Source organism: Ambystoma mexicanum, chromosome 1p (assembly GCF_040938575.1).
Source record: "Ambystoma mexicanum isolate Mex_15411 chromosome 1p, UKY_AmexF1_1, whole genome shotgun sequence".
NCBI classification, from domain to species: Eukaryota; Metazoa; Chordata; class Amphibia; order Caudata; family Ambystomatidae; genus Ambystoma; species Ambystoma mexicanum.
Genome location: NC_090921.1, coordinates 288,253,993 through 288,273,043, shown reverse-complemented (window position 1 = coordinate 288,273,043; position 19,051 = coordinate 288,253,993). Strand labels below are relative to the sequence as shown.

Genomic DNA, 19,051 nt, shown 5'->3' with positions numbered 1-19,051 from the left:
AGCCATTAGGCACTGATGGGAGGGAGGGGGTGACTATTAGCAGGGACTTCGGTCCCTTTAGAAATGGGAATGGGGGGGGAGTGATCCGCAGTGAGAAGGGTGAATAATGCTACATGCTTTATGAAATAATGCCTATGGCTTTAAAACCAAAGGGGGATTTATTAGGCTCATGTTAATCTGCATGAGGCTATTGTGACTTTGCATGCAGAATGGGGAGAATAAAACCAAAGTCATACTCTCATTCCTCAACATAGTTCTATGATAATGTATATAGTGTACAATTAGTTTACTATGAAAGGCTAGCTTATTATGTAGTGTGGTTTGCTTCCAAGGGACTGCTGTAAATAATTATGTACGCACATGAAATGTAAAGCAAAACCTTAATACATATCTATATTAACTAAACCTGGGAAGATGTGCACAGTTGCTTAAATTGTCCACATCCCAGTTTCATCATTTAACCAAAGTGTGCGATCCTGAGCAGTTCATTTAATCAGATTGAGTCTTATCTGAAGCTCTGTACGTGATTCTGATTCACTTTAAAGCTTATGTTATCATACTATTATAATAAAAAGCCTAATGACTATAGATTTGCTCCATATATAACAATAGTGCATTTTAGGTATTTTGCACCACAAGTGTATTTGCCACTTGGCTTACTCATGGCAACTTATTCTAAAGTCACTACCATGGTACCATGGTGCCTCCATGTTTCGAAGACTGATGATGCTCCTCGCAATGTCCTTTTTCTGTTAAGTCACTTCTGTTGGTGCAATCCATATGCAAATTAGGTGGATTCCATGTATTTTGCCCCAGAGTGATTGCAGCTTACGTTTCCGCAAGGCTTTGTGTGTCAGACTGGCAGAAGACTGCTACCACACATTCTGGGGAAAAACTACAACTGAGGCTACGGGCGTCGTGCGTCCTACTTATAACATCTGGTGACGTCGGCCGTCGGAGGAGGTCCTCGAGGACGGCGTATCGACATCATCGATGCAGGACGCAGAAAGATTTTCCGAAGCAGCACAGCTGTGATAATTACCGTCATAGATATGGAATACGTCGTCGGACCATCCCATCGAAAGAACGTTACCAGGTAAGAGAGTAACTTGTTCTTCTTTTTGGTTTGCAAAAGCCCATTTTGACACATGGTAAATGCTGCTGGGATTTCTCTTTTTAAAAGGTTTTCTCTTCCATCTGACTTCCCAATATTGTTCTGCAGCCCCAGACAGTTTCTTTTATATAGCGGTTTGTTCAAGACACAAGTTCACTGAAATGGACATATGCCCATAAAGCTAGGCTTTCTCTGAAGCATTGATTTTTGACATTGTGTAACCCAAAAGACAAGCTTTTTCCAGTGCGGCTGAAAGTAAAGCTTCTGTTAATTTTCCAGTTCTGGCCTGACACAGCCTGTCATGCAGAGATAATTCTCTCTTCTGCTGTAGCATAATCTGGATATGGATGGGCATAGTCTCACTGATAAAAGCAGTGTGATGTTGAATAAATGAAAACAGCGTCAGGGCAGCATCCTTTTCAATGGGAACTTTTTGCAAGCAGCAGAGCAGCGCTGCTTTTAAATCTGCTCTTTTGGTGCACACAAGAACACATACTGGCGGGCCTATCGGTGTGCTCTCTATTCCAACTTGCCCAATAGTTTGGCAAGATGGTGTAGCCATCATTTTTATTTAGTGTAGCTGCAAAACGCAGTTTTGATGCAGGGCAATGGTGCTCCAAGGAGCCCACGCAGCCATTTTGCTGTTGACTGCATGCGTGCAGCTTGATCATGAATGAGAATTCTGTTGAGTGGGTGAATGTCCCCCACAAATTCCCCCCCCCGACTCTTCTGAAACTTTTTGTCAAGGGAGAGTAGGGCAAAGCGGGGTTCATCAGGTGGAGCCCTTCCATCAGGGAGCGGTAGGCCAAGATCCTCCCGTTGTCTCTCGGAGTATGGAGCGACACCTGCAGATTTCCCTTAGGTCTTTCTTTGTGGTGTGGAGCGACACCCCTAGCTTTTTCTTTGATCTCTCCTTTCCAGGTCCCCGGAGAAAGCCTCCTTGGTCTATAAAGGTCGCAGCCACTACAAATCTATTGAATAAATAAGAATCGGTTACTACATTTTCCCACTGCCTGACTCCCTTCCAGGAAGATTGACAGCAGTGGGACACACATGCATTTAATTATTACAGTACTTAGATAATAAAGACAAATAATCACTCAAGGCACAGATAACTATTGTGGGAATCCGTTTTGTCCAGACAATGAAGAAAATACTCCCTGTTAAATGATTATATCTCTAAACCTTGCTGTTCCCTTCTGGTTCTTCTTTTTCTGGTTCTCATTCTCCAGATGTCTCCTCTATTTGATTTTTCTCTGGGCTTCTCAATTAGCTGCAACATGTGCCTAGGGTGACAACTTTTTAACTGATTAATATGGAGCCATTTCTCTTTCGTCAGCTCTCCTTTGGGGATGCAGATTCTGTAGGCGACAGGTGACATTTTATCTGCAATTTCAAAAGGACCGCAAAGGCTCGGTAATAATTTCCGCTCCTTGATCTGGTTCCTTTGGAAATTGTACAAGTAGACCCTGTCTCCTACTTAGTACTTCTTTTTGGTTGTTTTTAAGTCATATTGAGTCTTCATCCCCTCTGCAGACCTTTCCAGATTCCTCTGAGTGTACGCAAAAGCATGTTGAAGGTGTTTCCTTAGATTCTAAACATACTCATGAGCAGTGTTCCCTCTAAGCTGTGCGCATGTGCGCTTGCCCAACTTCCTTCTGGGTGCCGCTCAGAAGATTTTTAGCAGCGCACACAGACCATTCTCACCTATTCATTTTTTATTTTATAAGGCACAAGTCACAGCAATTACTTCAAATTTTCTTTCTCTTAAAATAAGCAACTAGTCTTGATATTCTGCTCATTTGCATTACGCTACTATGCAAGAGTGACCGTGAACACCCAAAAACCCTAGCAGCAAAATACACACATAACAGGCTAAAAACTAAAATGAAAAACTAGCTCCATGAACAGAAGAATCTAACCAAGATATGCCTGCACAAATAAACAGAATAATGTTTCCTCCCCACCCATGACTCCTAAGCTTGTTACTACCACACTTTTACCTTATGACTCTAACTGCTGCCCCAGAACACCTTAAAATGGTACCTGACAACCTTGACTCTTCCTCTCTTGGCTCTGCGAAAAGATCAGCAAATGTATACCTACATCCACTTGTTTTATGTATGTTTGTAATATGAATAATATGAATAACATTCACATGCCAGAGTTTCTGTTACTCATTGTGCCTTACCAAACGCATCACCCACACAATACACTCAAACTACCTGTTCAAATATCGGATACTGACTGTAAGCAGGCTACATGGAAGTGTAACCTTATCCCATACTTCCTCTTCTTTGTACATATTTCACGCAAGTGTTTTGAAGTGGCCCTCTTGCAAGTTAACACATTATGAAACTCAAATATTAATTTGCCCTGTAAGGATTTTGAGAAGACAAATGTGATGCTCTGTGTCTCCTACTGTTGCATTACTAACATTACCTTATACGTGGAGAGCAACAGTGCAATATAATTTACTTTGCCTACAAAGGATAATGGGTATGAACTATGCCTGGGATTTCTCGTCCACAGTATCAGGGCACCAGATATTCAGACAATAGAATGCTTTTCACACAGTCTGCCTCGTTTCCAAGTGTACAGAGTTCCTTTGGGCATAGGCCTTCATAGGCCTTCACACATTTTATTGTAACTCGCTGCTATAAAAAAAAGGTTTCACTGAGCACTGTCTAATCCTACACAATGATATAAGGGTGGAGTATGTTGCAAACAATCTTGTATGCGCTGCAAAAGAATTGCGTACATGCACAGTCATGGCATTCTTAAAATGCACATAATATGTTGAGTCATTAAATACGCTTTGCTTGCAAAGTATTGTGGGTCTGCAAATATCCCAGTGAGTGTTTACTACTACAGTCCCTCACTTTTTACAGTGCTCTATCAACTTGTATTGGAGGCTAACGCAGCAGATTTCAAAAAACAAAATCAGACGTTTCGGCAGTACACTGAAGGAAATGTGTTGCTTGTTTGCTAAAGGATAGGAAATTCTAGTACCCGTCTAAACAGCTCCTTCTTTTTCTTTCTATGCTCAACTGCTGAGGGCTTTTCAATAAAACCATTTGCTCTGTATCTATCGTCTCTAGCATCCCCCTCCATCTTATTTAACTGATAACAAAGAATTACAGAAGAGGGATCCATAGTTCTAGAAGAAGGCACTCAATCAGTTGTATCTCTGATAAATTGATGCTATTAACTTAAAAGGGATATATATTTGACTTTCTTCAGAAGGGCTCCATAATAAACCTCAGTAAGGCACTTATTTAATTGTATCCAGGCTGTGGTGTGGAAGGGTGGGCAAAACTATAATGTGCCCTGTCATTTAACTTCCTATGTCAGGGTTATAAGCTGGGCTCCAATCAGATTTTGCTCCCTACTTGGAATCAAAGGATTTTCCAGGGAGTAAAAAAGTAATTAGCTCTGCTAATAGGTATATTTTCTGCTTATTAAAAGATGTTCTTCCCCATAAAATTCCTGTTGAGATCAGGCGTTAATATTATTAGAGTTCCTTCTTATGCCACTGCTCTACTGGTCACCAATTTGAAAAAAAATCATTGGAGCTTTGTGGGTTGAAGCAACAACATTTTCATTGTTTCTCCTTTTTGTTGGGCACATTTTCATTTTTTCAGGGAGTAAAAATGGATGGTCTATATGTCTTTTAGCTGTAAGGCTGGTTTTAACACTACCCACAGGACACGGAATGTGGATAGTAAGCAGAGGCACAGGATTTTTTTAAAATCATATTCTGAGATACAGTTATTCTGATGCAATAATCATCCTTACACACATTATTAGAAGAATGTAATTCTGGCCCTTGAATTACTTAATCATTAAAGTGGCACTTGAACTCCTATCAGTATGTTTTTGAAACATTGCTTTTAATTGCCATTAATTAATTGGCACATGTATTCTGTCAGAATTTCTTGACAGCTACATCAGTTTATGACAAGAGATATTTGTGTTTTGTAGTACATATTAGTGATTTTCCAGTGGCATAAAACATTTGCAAGGAACCATGGCAGATGTGGAAGTCTTGGACTGGTTGATGAGTTTTCTGTTTAATCACATATGACATATTTTATTTTAGCTTATGTGTTTGGAAAAAGTGTTGTAAGATTTGTCAAGAATTGCAGTGACTGGGAAGAGGAAATTCCTTTCCAACTCTCTTCTGCAACAGTAGTTCACTAAATACGCATGCTCACAAAGTGGCTTACCTCATTAGTCAGTTGCGCACATGGAAAATAATGTGCGCACAACAGCAAAGCAGTTCCGCACATAGATAAAAATATTTAGAGGGAACATTGCTCATGAGTTGTGGAGGCGTTTATCAGTGTCTGCTCTTGTGTTCTATAGAGCAGATGCTGAAGTAGCACCATCCTTCGTCCAGTCATTAGCTCAAATGGAGACATCTTGGTAGCAGAAGATGGTGTAGATATGATGGCCATCAGGACAAGCAGTAATCGGATGTCCCAACTTGGCCCAGAATGCTCACTATGGTTTTATTGTACCTCTCAACTCCCCCACTCGAGAACTGGTAGTATGCAATGTGAAGTTTCCTTTTTACCCCAAGTATCTCCCACATCTTTTTTATCACTTCGCTGGTGAAGTTACTACCTCGGTCTGACTCAATCCTTTGGTGCAGGCCGAAACACGAGAAGATGTGGTTGATCATCAGGGCAGCTGCTGTTTCTGCCTTGAAATTTGGGACCGGGAGACATTCCACCCATTTGTTAAACAAGCATGTTACGGTTAACATGTACTTGTTCCCCCTAGAGGAGCGAATCACAGGCCCAATGAAATCTACTTGTAAATCTAACCAAGGCAGCGTCACCCCTCTCTTCTGGAGGGGAGCTCGGTGGGCAAATGATGTTGGCTGAAATTGTGCACACACAAGACACCCATTTGAGTATTGGTCAAGGTCCTGCCCCATGTGTGGCCAGTATGCAACATCCCGTAAGATTTCTAGAGTAGTATGAAACCCCTGATGACCGGCTGTGGCCACATCATGGGTGTGACTAAGCATCAGGCTTCGGAATGAGGTAGGCACCACCCACTGGTCACAGCCAGAGCTGATCTCCTTACCAACAAACCATCTTGGATTCTGAGCATTTTTGGACACTTCGTCAACACTCTGAGGTCCTCTTTCCCAATGTAATCGGTATCCGTCAGAGGAAAGTTCTCAGGGTCCTCAATGTGTTGATAAAATCTTCCAATAATCAGATCTCCTTTTTGTGCCGTGATTAAATCAGCATCTGGGGGTCTCCTTACTCCACTGGGCAGTTGAGAGTTCATTGTGAGCATTTGTCTGGGACCTAGTGATAGCAGTGACCTAGATTTCCCCCAACAGGGACTCAATCTCAAGGAGAACCCCCCGGATGGCTCTGTTTTTGGCCAACTGATCAGCTAGGTCGTTTCCAGTTTTGTCTGGCCCCTCTATTCTGGAATGACCCTTGATCAATGGATGGTTATCCCACTAGAGGTGACCAGATCATCAATATTTTGTATTATCTTACCATGTTTAAGCAGTTTGTTATTTGCACATAGCATGCCTCTGGTTTTCCATTTAACCAGGTTCTCCACATACCCGTTCCAGACAGAATCTGAATGGTGATTATGACCAGTTTGTGGAGTTGGTGTTGGACGACAGTGAGAATGGCCTGATGAACTGCCATCCACTCTGCCACCGAACTACTGCGGGGACCGATTTTGGACCCAGCTGAGGGTTCCAGAGCATCATTCACCCAGGAATTCCCAATGCCGGCCACCAGTTCCTTTTCCTCGTTGTTATCAACATGGTAGGAGCACCCGTCCACATGAACTGTGGGCATTCCCTGGCACTTGTCTTCTTCATAGACTTTGTGCGGGGAATTCAAGCATGCCTCCATGTTGTCCTGGATTTTAAGACTTCCGTCCTCGAGACAGTTTTCTCTGGCACAATAATGCAAGTCAGCCAAACCATGCGCAAGGGGACTCTTCTTGTTTTGGCCATATCTGACCTCCACAGGAAAGCCTTGCATTGACAGAATCCACAAAGTAATTCTGGAATTACTCACATTTTCAGCCCAGATTCTGTCACTTTGGAAGTACTGCAGAGGCTGGTGTTGAGTCTCCACTATGATGTCTTCCCCCTGGAAGAACAGGCGGTAATTTTTCAATGCCCACATCGTTGCCAGGAGTGCCTTCTCACAATCGTTGAATTTTTCTTCCACAGAGGATAAAGTCTTACATGCATAGGAGATTACTTTGCTGACCTTGTTGTGCTTTTGAGGTAATACTGCTGTCAAGCATGTATTTGAGAACCTTGTCTCTAAGAAGAACTCCTTGTTTTTGACAGGGTAAGCTAGACAAGGCGCTCGTGAGAGGCTTCTTTTGAGTTGCTTTACTGCCTCGGCTTGTTCTGGACCCCACTCGACCCCTACCTTCAACAGATGGATCAGGGGTCTTGTGACCTCTGCGTAATCCTCAATGAACTTCCAACTGTAATTATTCAGTCCAAGGAGGCTTCTTAGCTCACACAGAGTTGTGGGGTCTTTTAGTTTTAGGAGTGCTTCCACTTTCTTCTCCTGGGGACAGAGACCCTCAGGAGTTATCTCATGCTCCAAGAAGTTGACACAGGTGCTGCACCACTCTGCCTTTTGGAAGGACAGCTTTGCTCCGGCAACCTTCAAATGGGTAGGAACATAACAGATTTCCGCTATGTGTTCCTCCACAGTTAAGCTTTTTATCCAGACATCATCCACATAGGTCAGGTTCCTCTTTCACCCAAATCGGGCATGGCCTTATGCAGGAAGATGTTGAATTTGTTGCCAGAGTTTATGTATCCGAAGGGAGTCCACAAGTACTGCCCCCCACCCCCGTAAAGGTCATCTTGTATTGGGCCTCCTTACTGACGGGCACGGTCCAGTACCCATTGATCAGGTCAAGGGCTGTGTATACCTTTGACCCCTGGATCTGGTCCAGTCCTTGGTCAATGTATGGGCGGGGCCATTGGGACATGTGGACCCATTTATTTAGCTCCTTAAGGTCTGCACAGTCTCTCCATTGGCCATTTGTTTTTAAAATCCCCAGCACTGGATTGTTAAAGGTGCTGTGGACTGGACTAATTATCCCAATGGATTTTTGATGATTTCTGTCACCACTGTAGTCATTCCAGGGTCTGTAGGAATTGTTGTAGTATGGATTTCGGTGCGACCAGTCGTACGAGTCCACCGCAAAGAGACATTGAAAATCTAAGAACACCCGTTTCAACTTTTGCTTTTGCTCTGGAGTCTCACAGGCCTCAGCTAGGTTGATCCGCTCTTCAACCATTTGCCTGAAGCCTGGAAAGACTTTGGGTTTTGCTATCTCAGCGGCCTCCTCCAGCTGGGAGGAGCGGTCTCTGGTTAGAGAATTGACCTGGACAGATGGTTTCAGGTAAGAGAGACAGGCATCGTGGACCTGGAATATCACCTCATCCTGCCTGATGTCACAGGTCACCTCTTCCTCACTGTAAGGGCAGGAAGAGTACACCAGGAAATTCCCCCTTGCCAGGTGAAGATCTGGTCTGTCATTGTCAAAACAGTCATTGGGGATTGGTCCTATCAGTTCATTCCCGAGATCCATGGAAAAAATGTCCATCATCAACTGCCATTCCATTAATGGTGCTTGCATGCAGAGTAATACTCCTGAGGTTGCTGTTATCCACCACTATTGGAATGGTGTTGCGTTCTACATTTACCTAATGGGGTTGGGTTTATCCCAACCCCTGCAGTTGGACCTGGGCCTTGAGGTGTACATATGCATCAGGATTTTTCAGTTTCTTTCCTCTTTTAATTTTTAATTCAAGTGGCAATTGTCAGGTACGTCCTGGGATGGTGACCTCTCCAATTTGAACTACCACTGCATAAGTCAGCAATTGAGCTGACCGAAATTCTTTTTCAAAATCATCAAAGCCCATGGGATTGCCGCCTAGTCGGGACCAGGCTTTGTAATTTATCAGGTCCTAATTAATGGCAAACCGATTAAGGTCACTGCCTAAATAGAATGCAGCAGGGACATCTCACACGACCCAACAAAATGTTCTATGCCTTTGTTACCTATACAACTTTTGAGCATACACCTGCTAGGCAGGAAATGTTTGGAATTGGGAGTTTCCAGGCCCATTTCCCACTTATCAATTTAAATGTGGGAATTGCTGGATCTTTTGGGAGCTTTCTGAACATGGCTTTGCCGATGAAGCTCTAGCCGTTGTTCACGCACCCATGGGGACGAGAACAGACTCCTTCCCCTCATTTAACTGAATAGGGATGAACAACCGTTCTCTAATTTTCTGAATATCAGCTAAACTTTGAGCTGGTTTCTCATCACTTTTGACTATAGAATTGCGTTTTCAGATTGCGAATCAGTATAAAATTCAAAGTATTTCCTTCTGTAGGCGCCCTCCCCATCTTTAGACGGGCAAAAGAATAAATGAGACACTCCCCCGACGGGAATAAGGCTAAGAGGACAGGTTGTGAGAGTTCAAAAATAGTTTATGTAATTGGCATCCAAAGAACTCGCTGCCCGAGAGCGCTCTAACAAATATCAGTTACATCATAAAGGTACAACTGATACATGACGCAATTAGTATAGGGTGTCAAAGCGGTGCAGGATTGGTTAGTCCATATAGGCACATAGCGATGACTATACGGTTCCATCTGGATTGGTTTGCTGAGAGGATGGACTTCATGTGATCTGTTGTCAGTGTCCAGGAGGGGTGAAGGTCGGGTTGCTGCGAGGTGGGGTGATCACTAACTAAGCTAACAATACTTCTTTGTGGCGCATGCACTAAATAAGTACTTTGCAATTCGTTTGAACAAATCACTGTAAACCTATAAACGTCTTACATGTATTTACATCGTCAATAACGGGTTTATATCGAGCATCAGGTTAAAGAGCTTTGACCATCATGATAGCAGTGATTGAAGCTAGGGTCTGGACTTGTAAAGACTCAAAGGCACGTTGGAATTTCTTAGTATTGGGAGGTGATATATTGTGACAGGGGTCTAATGTTAGTCAGGGGTCTGCTTGGCAGGCATCATGGAGTCACATATTTGCTACATCAAAAGAATACCTTGCAGGGACAGAGTTACACTTGCAGTAATTTTCCAATGGCGAGGGTGAGAGGGCATGGACAGATTTGTGGAGATGGATGCTTGGCTTAAGCCGGTTCACACGCAGGACAGTGATCTCAGAGGACGAGTGAGTTGTTACATTTGTTCTTTGTTGCAATTAAGTCCGGCTTCAGCATGAGAAGGGAGCCGTGGAGTTCTCCAGGCACAGTGAGAGAAAAGGTGGGGGCCATGTGTGCGCGCTGCGCTGAAAAAGGGAGAGAAGCCTTCTCGTATCTCAGTGAGGCCTAGTTACCAAGATGGCGTCAAGGGGGCACAAAGTCGGATGCCTTGTGTCCTGCGCTATGGTCCCATCTACACAAGAGCCAACCAATGCTGACATTGCATAAGGGCAACGGGGGCACCTCCCACCATTGGAGGCACATGGTCCAAGTTTGTACTTGTTAAGAAAGGAAGAAGGCAATGAATATGGCAAGAGAAATGTGCAGGGAATCGCACAGTGAACAACTTAAAACCCAGGAGTGCAAATAGAGTGAAACAATAATACCAATATATGAAAAGGGATGTGGGCTAAGCACTTAGAACCTCCTTATGACTGAAAGGAAAGTCTGCAAACTCCTTACCCACTATGCTATTACAGATACTGACAGCTCTAAGCCCACAAACCCAGTTGATCAAACAGGGACCCAGAAGGCTATAACAGCAATGGGTGGGGGATAACTAAATACATAAGACCCAAGTCAAGGAGCAAGTAGGAATTGTGATTATAGAATAGTGAGGAAGACAAAAGGCATTCACACAGGGACTAGTTACAACAGCACCCCACACCTAAATAATCAAATGGGAAATAAATGCAGAAGTGCAATGGAAAACATGGAATGGATCCCAATAGAAAGTAAGGATCAGGAGCAGGGAAAATGATATCACAAAAGGAAACCTTTCCCACCCATCCAAGGAGAAAAGGCAGAAAGCTAAATCTAAAAAGGGAAAGACTAATGCATCAAGTTTTTCAGTAGCAAAGGCCAGCATCAAAGAAACAGAACACAGGCAAATTGGGCTGCATCAAAGGGTAAAGCACAGAGAAAGGCTGCCTGCAGACAGAGGAAGACAAAGGGAAATCCAGAAAGCAGAAATAAATTAAGCACATGAATCCGAAATCCAGGGCAGAGGAACAAGAAACAGGAACTAGGCACAAAAGCTAGGAACAAGGGACCAGTCACAACAGGAACACTGCAACAATGACCAGCGCTGGACTGAAGCAAACTGAGGCTTTTAAAGCTGCTTAACGAGCACACCCCTCAGGTGTGCCGCCTGCTGCACCTGCAGCCACAGGTGTTGCCTATCCTCCACCCAATCTTGTCCTGCAAGGGAGGAGGTGAAGCAGTGAGCCAGGCATTCTGGGAAGCATAGTCATTTGATTAAAGTAGCATGCTGGCTGCCAAAAACCTGGAATGGATCCGGAAGGGAAGTAACTTGGAAAATAAGGTTTTAGCGCTCCCAATTCATCACAACACTGTAGCATAAGGTTTGGAGGAAATGTCCAGTAGGGAATAAACCCCAAAACATGCCCCCAAGTGGCGGGAACGGGAGCGAGCCTTGACAGTACTAAGAAAAGGAGGGACGGAGGGCCTACTGGCCCCTCACTCCCACACACTTCCATTGTGGAATGCCACTTAAAACCGCAAGGAAGGTTGATTTTCAGGAATAGAGAAGAGTTCCCATCACCAGTTTGTGGTCATACAGCAATTACTGTCATGTCAGGTATTTGATTATTCTGGAAATAAAACGCAATATGATCAGATTTTTGTTCAACCATGTGGCATATGCCATTCAAACTAACATGGTCGACACCCAGTTTTAATTTTATTGGCCTGCGAGTCTGAATTCAGAGTACCTTGTTCACAGAGTCTATTATGGGGGACAACCTGCGCAGGATGTTATTCCCTTGTAGTCAGGGTGTTCCACCTTGTGTCACCCCATTTTTATTTCCAAATTTGCAGTCCCCTGACAGGAATTTCATTCCCATCTTCGAAGTTCTGGAGGTGTCCAGGAAGAGGGGTGAAAGTGATCTGGTATCTCTCCCCTCTTCCTCAATTTAGCTGCTCAAAGGCCCTTTATGACAGAAGAGTGGCCTGGGAGCCAGTGTCCACCAGTGCTGAGAATGTACACTGCCCTTGCAGTTGGACCGGGGCATAAAATCTCCCCCTTCTCCTAAAGCGGACAAAGGTAATGTGCATTTTGGGCAAGCTGGGTGGTCAATTTCTTTATTTTGGACTCCGACACAGTGGAGTTTTGGACAATTTTCTGTGCCGGAGTCTGGGAATCTGCAATAAAAATGTGGCATCCTGAAATAGTGGAGATTTTGGAATCCTGTGCTGCCCCTGCTTACTGGGTGGCAGTCACTACAACCAATTTGTGGGGAGGATCCCTCCTACTATTTTTTTACCAGTATGACAATTCTGGGGTTCAGGGATGGGCGATTCTGAATCAGTCCCCACAACCACCCAGTCTTAATTCAGCTCTCTTGGGACCCATTTGTCTTTGGGAGGAATTCTTCTGTTCCTGAAGATTTTTTTCCTAGAATCCTCTTAAGGATTCTTCCCCTTCAAACAGGAGGACACCAACCTCCTCCACAAAATGGGCATTTTTACTCTCCATTTCTCCTACCCACCCTGTTCCCTGGGTTCCAGATTTTCAGGGGCAAAAGACTTGTTCTGGTTCCTGGGTGTCCAGGGGCTTCACACGGGTGAAGGAAGCTTCTTCTAGGGCTTTACACCCTCCTTCCCCGTTCCTCCAGAACTGTTAAATTGTCAGGGTTCTCTCCGTTATTGTTCTGGGGTGCCAGACCCTTGGTATGAGGGGTTCTGAGCCGCCACGCTCCAGTTGGGACACCCGTTCTGGGTGGTGGTCTGTTCATATCTAGGTTGTTCTCAGGAAGGGTAAAACGATAACTATCCGTTCTCCCCAGAGTACCCTAAGAATTGTGGATTTTGGTAACCCTCCACCCTTGCCCCCCCCCCCCTCCCTGATTGGGTTGTCTGGGCTCCTGAAAGCAGGTAAAGAAAGGGTTGCCATGCAGGTTGGGGTTTTGTGGATACCAGGGAAAGCTTAACCCAGTATGTGTGGGATTTGCCCTCCTGGGGGAAGTTTCCCAGGACAGTACTTACCTGATTGGATTTCTCTATCATTCGTGCACACCCTTCCTGGTGGTTTGGAGAAAGGTGCGTTTTAATTCCCGCACAAACTCCTGTGGGGCATGTTCTTCTCCACACTGTAGATTGTAGCGCTTTGCGAGCCTCGGGGGGGGGGGCGGGGGGGGGTCTATGGGTGAAGTCTTCAAGATGGCCTCCTTGTAGGTGTCCCATCTTAAATGTTTTTGGCATCCAGCCCAACAAAGAAGCTGTAGTATCCTGGAGAGAATGGCCATTTGGCATAATCTATACAATTCTGGGTATCTTAAGCGAAACGTTCGCATCATTTGTTCATAGAGTTCCAAATGCAGAATATTTTGTCTTTTTATTGTAGTGTCATGAAATTCCTGAGGGGCTTGCAGAATCGTGGGGCCTAGTTTCTTCTCCCCTATGGCACACAGGAGTGTAGTCTTTGGACTCCTCCCCGCTTCCACGGTTAGCAGGGTAACAACCCCCCCCCCACCAACCACTGCCCCGATTGGGTGGAGGTCAGCAGGAAGCTCCTTTGGGGCCATTTTTCCAGTTCTTGTGCAAATCAACCAACTGGTCCCTTGTCAAGGGCAAGGTATCTCGTCCATGGGATTACCTCCCTGCCTGGGCAGTTAGAAGGTTAATTCCGATAGCCGCATGGTTTGTTACTTGACATATCATTAGGACCTCAAAGCGCTGGTAGGTTGAAGTTGCCAGCTATTTAAATTGGCTAGCAAAGCAGGGCTACTTTTGGCTCCTAGGGACAACTGATGCAGGGAACTTGATCACACTTCGACAAACATAAGGACACCTACGCAAAAAAAAAAAAAAAAGCAAAATAAGAGGGCCAAGTTCGCGATTTGAAAGTTGCATTTGCGCTACACTGGAGCGGCCTTTAGCGCCTGGTTGCTGAACCTTTAGATCTCGGGAATAAAGCACCAGTGTCTTTGACCTAGACGTTGCAAGGTTCTGCTCTGCAGAAAAGACTTGTAGAATGATACATTGTAACCATTTGTCCCGGTGGATCCATTCGCTCCACAAGATATCCACTGAAAAGGCACGATCCGTGTTCCATCATACCCGAATAATCATTGTACACCCAGTAAAAGCCCAACGCAGACCTACTATCAGCATGCATCAGGTTTCGCAACATCCCATTCTCGGCACTGTGAATAACATCTCGCTCCATGGTCGTCCAAAAACGACCTTTAAACATGCTGAGCAGAACAGAACCCTCGTCCTCCAGACAACTGCCCTGCCCACCGGTCCGAATCAGCGCTATTTGGAAAAGCAGGCAAGCTGTCCTTTTAGTGCAGCAGACATGGCCATTACTCTCCCAAAAATAGCCCCACCTATCGATCCATAGTCACACCAAACCAGTTCCGGTCCGCGCTGCTTGACAAATCGCTCTTGACAATGTTTAGGCGCTCCGTTCGAATACTTTATTTTATGTCCAATACAGTAAGCAACAATTATCCCATCGTACAATTTAGTGAGAACGCAGCTTTACAAGATATTCCACTCTCAGCAACTGGTTCACAACGGAGAGCCTTGGCCGTTTCTCATTAGATGCTCGCAATCCCCATTTGTTGCAGCTCTGGCCAGCCCCTCAAGATGGACCTATATAAATGGAGTTTAAAAAAACCGCTTTCAGTAGTCACATCTTCCGCTTGCCAAGTTACATAAGCATGGATCACAATGGCAGGTATAGCACCGTGCGTCGATTGTAGCACTCCAGTAACTCAATACCAAGGATAATGGTATATGGCGAGAGACACTTGTCAAATACACCCATTAGCCTTACCGTCTGCGAGTCGTTCCTCTTCTAGGCATCTCAGGTCCACACCATTCGTGCCCTTCACAAATCTGTCAAATAAACGCCATAGTTAAATATTTACTCCCACCGCCACCCCAAAAGAAACCGGACCACAGCTTCACCCGTGCACGAAGGGGGGGGGGGGGCGACATATCGATATACAAGTGTTCACTTTGATAATACAGCCTCAAAATCCGAGCAAACAGTGCATCAGTCAAGAATTATTTTTCAATTGTGAGCCAACTGTTACCTGGTTACAGTCGCACTTCTGAACTAGTCAAGATCAGCGCCTTCACTGAACAATCGCGTAGATACAAAGCATTCCCAATACGCCCCTCCGATGCCCAGTGTGCTACTATCCCCCCACCCCCTCCGTTACCCAGTGCAGCTAGCCCCCTCAGCCCCTCCGATCCCTGCTAGGCCCCCCCACCCCCTCCGTTACCCTGTACTGCTAGGCCCCCCCCCACCCCTCCGATGCAGTGTGCTACTATCCCCCCACCCCCTCCGTTACCCTGTGCAGCTAGCCCCCCAGCCCCTCCGATCCCTGCTAGCCCCCCACCGTGCTGCTAGCCCCCCCAGCCCGAGGTTATCCTGCAATGCCCCCCCACCCCCTCCGTTACCCTGTACTGCTAGGCCCCCTCCGTTACCCTGTGCAGCTAGCCCCCCCAGCCCCTCCGATCCCTGCTAGCCCCCCACCGTTACCCTGTGCTGCTAGCCCCCCACCCCCTCCGTTACCCAGTGCAGCTAGCCCCCTCAGCCCCTCCGATCCCTGCTAGCCCCCCACCGTTACCCTGTGCTGCTAGCCCCCCCAGCCCGCCGTTATCCTCTACTGCTAGGCCCCCCCACCCCCTCCGTTACCCTGTACTGCTAGGCCCCCCACCCCCTCCGTTACCCTGTACTGCCATTCCCCCCCACCCCTCCGATGCCCAGTGTGCTACTATCCCCCACCCCCTCCGTTACCCAGTGCAGCTAGCCCCCTCAGCCCCTCCGATCCCTGCTAGCCCCCACCGTTACCCTGTACTGCTAGGCCCCCCAGCCCGCCGTTATCCTCTACTGATAGGCCCCCCCCACCCCCTCCGTTACCCTGTACTGCTAGGCCCCCCCACCCCTCCGATGCAGTGTGCTACTATCCCCCCACCCCCTCCGTTACCCTGTGCAGCTAGCCCCCCCAGCCCCTCCGATCCCTGCTAGCCCCCCACCGTGCTGCTAGCCCCCCCAGCCCGCGGTTATCCTGCAATGCCCCCCCCACCCCCTCCGTTACCCTGTACTGCTAGGCCCCCCCACCCCCTCCGTTACCCTGTGCAGCTAGCCCCCCCAGCCCCTCCGATCCCTGCTAGCCCCCCACGTTACCCTGTGCTGCTAGCCCCCCCAGCCCGCCGTTATCCTCTACTGCTAGGCCCCCCCACCCCCTCCGTTACCCTGTACTGCTAGGCCCCCCCCACCCCCTCCGTTACCCTGTACTGCCATTCCCCCCCACCCCTCCGATGCCCAGTGTGCTACTATCCCCCCACCCCCTCCGTTACCCAGTGCAGCTAGCCCCCTCAGCCCCTCCGATCCCTGCTAGCCCCCCACCGTTACCCTGCTAGCCCCCCAGCCCGCCGTTATCCTCTACTACAATGCCCCCCCACCCCCTCCGTTACCCTGTACTGCTAGGCCCCCCCACCCCCTCCGTTACCCTGTACTGCCATTCCCCCTCCGATGCCCAGTGTGCCATTCCCCCCACCCCTCCGATGCCCAGTGTGCCATTCCCCCCCCACCCCTCCGATGCCCAGTGTGCTGCTGTTTCATCCGATGGCCTTTTCCCAGGCCTTGGAGTCTGCAGTCCCTGAACTGGACATTCCATGCAGATGTTTCGGAGTCTAGGCACTGGCTGGCTCGCAGCCTTCTTCCTCCTGTGTTGCGATCTGATGCAGCTTGTTATGGCCCTGCCGTGCTGTGTTAAGTGTCTCTCCCTGCTTGTGTGTGTATGCAGGCTGTTCTGCTCACACATACCGAACAAGCAGTTCTTTGCTGCCCTACCTGTATTGATAGTTTTTTATTTTTGGGCTCTGCCACCCTTCCTGTGTGTTACACATGCGATTGCTGCTCTAATTTTCTACTTATGTTGTCCCCACACTACCCTTTGCGGCCCCTCCGTCCTGCTAGTGCTAAGGCTCCTCTTGCCACTACCCGCAATCTGTCATATTCTCTCTTGCTACGACACCTACACGTGTCAATGGACACGCAGCACCATTTCTGGCCAAGCAGCTATGTCCGGTTGAATTACAGAATAACGCCGGAATCCAGTCTTGCCCCGCCTCACGTTCTGGATACATACCAACAATAGCCAGTGGCTTTTCACCCGCCTATGTTATGGTTGTTACCGCCACCCCAGCCTGTACACCCACTTGATATAGGTTTGCTCCCAGCACGCTAAATTCAACGTCACTCCTTCTCTCCACATATATAATATAGCCATTGTACCAGTACCAACATAGAACTAACTGTGTCTCTACCACTGGTAGTATTTCGCAATAGCCTACCTGCCAAACTGTTTCTACCCTACCAGTCAAACTGTGTTAGCCTACCCACCCACGCTTCTTATCTTACTGGCAGAGCAACTAAATTACTCTATAAGCTAAGCATGCCTATGTTTGACTAGCCCACTGTGCTGCCCACTGCATTGATGTACACTAGCCTATGCTTGACTAGCCCACTGTGCTGCCCATTGCAATGATGTACACTAGACTATGCCTATGCTTGACTAGCCCACTGTTTCGTTTCCTTCCCACTCTCCCCCTCCCTTCCTTATCTATGTCGTAGCTTTTGCACTATCTGACATGTCGTCAGGCTGAGTAAACTCTTACTGTTCATGGCCTGTAAGAGTGTCATTGTATTCTCCCTTGCCTCGAAGCGATTTGAAACACATTGTGTATAGGCGTGCTATAAAGAAATTATCATATCATGTGAGTAGAGTGAGAAATCGTGAGTGACATGACAAGAGGGGATGCTTGGTCCCTGGGCTGGGCCCCCACCGGACTCGCTTGGTCCCTGGGCTGGGCCCCCACCGGACTCGCTTGGTCCCTGGGCTGGGCCCCCACCGGACTCGCTTGGTCCCTGGGCTGGGCCCCCACCGGACTCGTGTGACTTTCTGGACTGGTTCTGGGTCCTCTCACCCATTTTTTAATTGTAAAGCACCCATGTTTTGGATTGCTACAGTCGTGTTTTTGTGCTATGTACACAGTGTCCGATTGAATCTCTGCCTCTTTTTAATAAATATAGTAGTGAAAAAAAAATGTTGCTTTTTTTTAAATATAGTTAATATGCCATTACATGGTCCTGACTTTCGTGGCCATTTTACCTAAATGACTGACCTAATAAGTCATCACTATAGTTCTAAACAATTCAAAATGCAACTCTCTAAAATGGGCAGCAGTTAAGCCACAGTGAGGCTTTTAAAGCCCAATTCAACAAGGTGCACCGAATGTGTTTTTTAAGCGTTTCTTTTCAGGATTATAGTAAACATTATTTTTGTAAAACTCCTAAATTTATTTCCAGCTCATAAACCGAAACAATGCCTATATTGTTAAAGGATATTTTTGGGGTTGCTTTGTTTTTTTGATTATTTGGTGACTACATTAATTGCTTTTGGATTTCAAAAGGTTTATTTGGGGATTGCATTGCATTGCTTTTGGATCTCTACGAGGGTGCATTAAGCCAAAAGGAAACCGGATGTAATCCGTTGCTTTTGTATTTATTTAGGGATTGCTTTTGAATTTTTATAGGATTGTTTGGGGATTGCATTGTTTTGTGATTTGTAGTGGATTGTTTGAGGATTGGATTGCTTTTGGATTTTTATAGGATTGTTTGGGGATTG

The 19,051-nt window shown here is 46.4% G+C and overlaps 1 long non-coding RNA gene across 1 annotated transcript; it reads right to left on the bottom strand.

Moving 5' to 3' along the window:
• Window positions 1-14,798: 14,798 nt before the first annotated feature.
• On the bottom strand, window positions 14,799-15,544 carry LOC138569179 (uncharacterized). The gene is made up of 2 exons (XR_011303169.1): window positions 15,184-15,544; window positions 14,799-14,999 (listed from the first exon to the last, which is right to left on the bottom strand). It is a non-coding gene; the product is annotated as an uncharacterized lncRNA (long non-coding RNA).
• Window positions 15,545-19,051: the final 3,507 nt, after the last annotated feature.